The sequence below is a fragment of the Etheostoma cragini genome, chromosome 24, assembly GCF_013103735.1.
Source record: "Etheostoma cragini isolate CJK2018 chromosome 24, CSU_Ecrag_1.0, whole genome shotgun sequence".
Lineage (NCBI taxonomy): Eukaryota > Metazoa > Chordata > Actinopteri > Perciformes > Percidae > Etheostoma > Etheostoma cragini.
In genome coordinates, this window is record NC_048430.1 from 4,198,214 (window position 1) to 4,204,425 (window position 6,212).

A 6,212-nucleotide genomic window follows, 5' to 3' on the forward strand; every position below is an offset into this window, starting at 1 on the left:
AATGGGTGGGAGGAGGAGGGGAAAGGCGTCTGTGGTGGGGGGCACAAAATGAAGAACAGAGGCTGCTTTGTCGATAGCAACAGCAAACTTTACGGCAATGATTTGCTGGGAGTGTGTTTGTGTGTGAGTTTGTTTGTGTGAATATGTGCTTAAGTGTGTCTACAACGGCGTGTGTGTCAGTTTGAGGCTAAACATGAAGGAGCCGCAGTCCAACTCTTTCCAAGAAACACATGGAAACACACACACACACACACACACACACACACACACACACACACACACACACACACACAGGATATTGGGTTGGTATCATGAAGCTTAGCTTGGCAGAGGTAGACCAGATCCTTGATAAGTAACTTCCTCTTTTGCACAGAGAGGATTTAGGGCAGCCAACAAAAATAAGTTTATAGAAAGTATTTCTCTGGCTATAAAGAACAGGCCATGGAATTATTCCTTGGCTAAACATCATATTTAGAAGATCATGCCAAAATATGGTCGTAGCTTTTTATATAGTCTGTTTTTCTATTGTGCTTAACTTGACATGTTGATATGCAATTTAAATCCAAATGGCACTCAAACATTTGCTTGGTTTTCTTTTCAAAGGACAGAGACAGGACTGATTTCATAGCAGAGATCTTGTTGAACAGCTTTTTAGCCCCAAGAACGAGTCAAGCTTCAAAACGCTGGATCCTACAATTCCCATAATGCAGCTCAACAGGATCTTTCAAACTATGATCAAAAATCAAGGTGAACATCAGGGTTTGGGAGAAAGCAGGTTAAGAATCTTTTCAAAAATGATAACATGACAAAACTTATGCTAATGTATTATCCAATTGACAATGAGTTGCATGACGATTGTAACAATGGAGATTGGACAAAACTTTAGCCTCTTAGATGTTTTGGCTTCTTAGATGTTACCTTTCATGTTGTGAACACCTAACCCTACTCTTAAGTCTTTTGCATCTTGTCCCGTAACTGGCAAGTAAGTGGAATTATTAGTGGTTGATTGTATCGAGGGCAAGGAAAAGCTAAAACCGAGCCTTCACGTGGTAATTAGAAAAAGTTAGCTAAAAATAATGGATAGTGTTGAAACACTCCAAGTTGTAGTACTAATACAAGCGAAAGTGTTCAATAACATCAGACCAAAAAAGTTGGGAACAACAGATACAGAATAATAAATGTCCAAGTTGGCATCTGTTAACCACAGCAACATTTTGAGCTAATTTGGGCAAACAAAAACAGTCTTAAGCTTACAAGGGCGTATAAATTTGTCTAGGAATTTTAAAATGTCCCGACTCCTGCTCTTATAAAATGCAGAATTCATCACACAACCGCTTTTGCTTTCTGTCTGTTCTGTGAATGCAGCCACTGAACCTGCCCACAGGCGTGGACACCTATTAGTCCACCCAACAGCGTTAAATAAGCAAAACTCAAGTAGGCATGATCATTTCATTGGCTGTGCCCTGTGCTGAAAAAGGGAAACTTATGTAATCTGACATGGGCACTCAGATTTGAATCAATGAAATCCAGTTATTATTGTGCATATTGTTTGCTGTTGCGTCATGAATTACCTCCATTGTCAATTGTAGAAAAAAGTGAAGTTATTTATAATTTCACAGTTTTACAACGAAGTACTACTAAAAAAATGCTTATATGCAGATGTTAATGTGATTTATCTGATTGCTGGGTTGAATAATTTCCCTCTCTCTCTGACCGTCACACTGAAAGTTTCTCAGAGTGCTCCATTCATCCTCCTGTCCTTGTGTGTTACAGCCGAGGCCTGGCTACAACCATGCCTGGGTAGTACAGTGTGTGAGAGAGAGGGAGAGAAAGAGAGAGAGATACAAATACACACTGAGTTTGAGTTTGTAAGGGTCTCTTTCTTCAGGGTCATTGAGCGCAGGTGACCACAGGAAGTTGTTTTCCAGAGCTTTTCCAGTGGTGTGTGTGTGTGAGTGTGTTCAGCTTAGGGCTGTCTCACCACAGGAACTTCCTTTTGGGCAGAGACACGCAGAGACACACACACACACACACACACACACACACACACACACACACACACACACAAAAACACAACACATCCACATGCATACATACTCACCTGCGCACACAAACTTCCTAAAGGACCAGTGGTCTCATGTGTGTTATTCATCCAGTGTTGGTGTCAGCACGTGTGAAGGAAAATCACTGTTAATGGTGGTGTGTTCCTGCAACCTTGGAAACTTTGAGCATTGATTTTGACTTTTGCTTTGATAGTATATGACACAAAGTTGATTTAGTGTGAGCGGTTGAGACATCCCATGAAGCACATTGCACTCACTGGCTGGTTTTGTAAGGTTTTTGTGCAAAAAAGCCACCTTTCCATGTCTTGCTTTGTACATCTGGAAAACTCCTGGATTAGATATTGCCTAATCAACGCAGTCCAATATTAACATTTGTCTCTAAAACGGTCGAGTCCTTCTCCGTCATGGCAGACGTGCCTTGTTATTTTGATAGGCAACTTAACTAGCAGGAAAGTGCCACACTTCTACACCAAATGAGCTCAAGCGAGACTGTTTTCTATATTAATCAAGCAGGCAATCCAAGCTGAAGGAATTCTATTGTTTTTGGATCTTGGCCAGCTGCAGAGCTACTTCTTAAGACTCCTCGCAGTGAAATGACATGTTAAGTGTGCGGCATGTTTTCTCTAACTGAGGGGTCTCTGCAATGAGGCAATCTCTGTCTAGTAGCCTACAGCGAATCAGTGATGGAATGTACGGTAATTTCTGTAAACACATCCTTACACTTACTTTCTTTCAGAACAAAATGCACTTCAGCATTGCAAGAGTTTCATCATGGGACTTTTTAATTCACATTTTGACTGGCTATCACACACAAACTTAAATTCTCACATTTTTTTGTAAGGAAATAGGCACTGTAATTATACTGCAGCTATATTTTTTCAAACGAGAATAAAAACCCTTTATCCGGACATATTATGGCAAACGGCATCCAAGCTGCATGCCACTGGGTGGATGTTTCCCATGACATAGTCTGAATGACAGCTGAGGACCAGCACTGACTGGTCGCTATTCTCTTTCAACAAGCCCAAATGGTGTTGGTTATGTGTGGTTAGTTATTTAAGATGCCTGTTCCTTTTTAGAACAATATTTGGGAATATTAAGGGAAGTATGAATTTCACTAAAAATAGAAGCTAGCTAGGTACCATTTTTCGAGTGGTAGTTAATTAGCCTAGTTTCAAGCATCGGTTCCTTCTGGACACTACTTTTCGTTCATGTTATTTCAACTCCTGCTGAGTCATCAGCAGCTCCCACACACTCATTGTTGTGTTTGTTCTGCATTACTGAAAGGACAAGGTCTAGCTAGCATTAGTCATCTCTTTCTTGGGTCCAGTGGGGATGGCAAGTGCCGAGACTGTCAAAACTCAGAGAAACATCCTGTAACTTTAGCATTCCTTACCGAATGATTTCAATCATGATGCAGAGTTACGTACTGTGTCAGTGGAATAACGCATGGAGTCACAGAGTATTGTACAGAGTAATGTACAGAGTATTGTACAGAGTATTGTACAGAGTGATGTACAGAGTCGCATAGTGACGAACAGTCGTTGGAACAACATAGGCTACAGAGTTACAGAGTAACGTACCCTGACAGATTAAGGCATCCTTTCTGAAGCTTTAGTAGGACTTTTACATACAGTACACATTCTCCAAATGTTATGTAATATTACCTCCTACATAAACCACTTATTCACTGTGTGACAAGTGGAATTGATGAATTTCTGATGCTTGTGAGTTAATTAAAGAAATATTTTTTTTTCTGTACAGCTTTGCAGCCCTGTGTTCTTGTTGCACATCTGCATCCAAGAGCTGCACAGCCGGCTGCCTCTAAATATTTCATATCATGACTGCAAAGCAGCATGTTTCTCCAAACAGAGGAGCCTTCATCTTGTGAAACAGTGCACCTGTGCCCGTTGCAGAGTGGATAGTTTTGGCAGAAAGCCTTTCCCTCTCTTACCGGCCTCATGTCACTGGGTGTTTGGAATCCAAAGGAATCCCAGGTATGCCGACAATCTCTGCAGCCATTGACAAATTTCTGTCTTCAGGCTGGGGAAACATGCACACATACGCGCTCCCATGTGCACATAATGAACACACAGATACAAACACACACCTCCACCACCTTGGCTTTGGCTTGACTGTCAATCGTCGGCTTGTCAATGCGCCGCACCTGTGAATGGTAACAAGAGCCTGTGGCTCGGAGCGCTCTCATAGCTGCCTGACAGACTCAAGAGATCAATTTCCTCCAACAAAGAGAACATCTGGAAAGTACAAAGTTTAACTTGGATTTTAGCATGCACACTATAATTAACCTTAACATAAAAATACACATTTGGCTTTAGTATAATTTTCAAAAATGACATCAGTGCAAATATTCACAAAAATCAAAACCCGAATAGGACTTCAAATAGGAAAGATGTGTTTGGGCCGTCGCTCAGTAAAGCATTTTGCCATTTCCTTTGCAACATGTACACGTACGCATTTTGTGGTTAACACTTTGAAATTTCGAGTTGGAGTTGTCAAAAGCAACAGCGTAAAGCCACAGTTCACCTGCACTCTGATTGTAACGTTCATCCATCAAGCTTAGATTTAACCAGTTTCCGGGACATTACCCCAAACTTTTCTATGGTAAAGTTATTCTTTCATGTACATTAAATGCATGTATTTAGTCATTGAGCCAGAAAAAAATAACAATGCTAACCATGCAATTTTTTTTTCCCGCTACCAGTTTTTACCACATTGACTTACAGTATTATATAAAAAGCAATTGGCCATTTTTTCAGCAATGAAAACATTTACAATACATGTGGTCAACAATCTATGTACATAGCCAAACTATGAGTATCATCGTTAAATAAAGGCTTCAACCAGTTTTCCCATAGACTTTTGCTTTCAAAACAAAACCAAAAAAAAGAGAAATTATGTTCCCTCTGCCTTTCTCAGAATGTGCTAATCAAATACAAACACATGCCTGGAGGGCTCAACTGTATTTGAGTATTTCACATATAATGGCACATTGTAGTTCAGTGCATCCCGTCTTAGTCACAGTCTTTTAACCTCCAAGACATACCCAACGCATCATTAAGTCTGAGCCATAGAAAGGGGGAATCGGTTTTTGATGGAGCTGAATGGCACACAGGTGGATCAGATCTTTTTCTTCCACAGCTTTGTTCCACATGATCTCGTTCTCTCCCCTCACACAATCTCCAGCTTACTACGGAGGGATGACAATGGAGACATATATAGTAATATCACCATGTAATTCACCTGAACTCTCCACTGGCCCTCTGCCTTTCTCTGTGTACCATCAACAGTTAACAGGTTTTACATCTTACTTTTCTTCACAGCTGAGAGGATTTAAGAGAGCGTGTCTCTGTACACTTTGTTTTTGTATCACAACACCAGTTATTTCAGTGTAGATTTAACTTACAAATGTCCTCACCCTCTTCCTTGTACTGTAATTTGAATTTTATCTGAGTCTAAATGACACTATTCACATGAATGGGAAGTGAATGGGGCACAGGGAAAAACAGAAGTTGGCTTGCAAATGTGGCCAGAAATATTCAAATACATCTGCCTGTAGGGTGTTAGAGTACTATCTGTGAAAATAACCATTCTATCAACAAAGCAATGTTGGCATGAACATTAGCTTGCTAAAGCCACCAAATGTATTATTTAACCATTAGCTCTCTACCTTGTTGACTTTGACAATTCATAAAACAATTTGGTTTATGGAGTCCTAAAGAGGTAAATTCCACATAGAAAAAGCAAAAAAAAGAGATTTTCTTTCACAAAGCAATCTTTTTAACTTCTTTGTGTCTACGTGATCTCACACCCCCTCCAAGATTCATCCTGCGACCTCTTTGCGGGCCCTGATTTTGAAGCCACCATCTTAAACAGGATAATTCAAAGCTGTTTACATTTCTTTCTACGGTCCTTAGTTAAAAATGAGCTATGGAGCCAGATATCGCCCTCAGGTGTTGATGGAGACCAAAACGGAGCTTAAAAGAGAGTACTGTGTGCTTAAATTCATCAGGTGGCCAGGAACTATGCAAAAGCCACTGAATGATTGTTGCTCCATGTCTGTCTGTGATTGCACACATGCATGCACCCTACCAAAACACACACACACACACACACACACACACACAC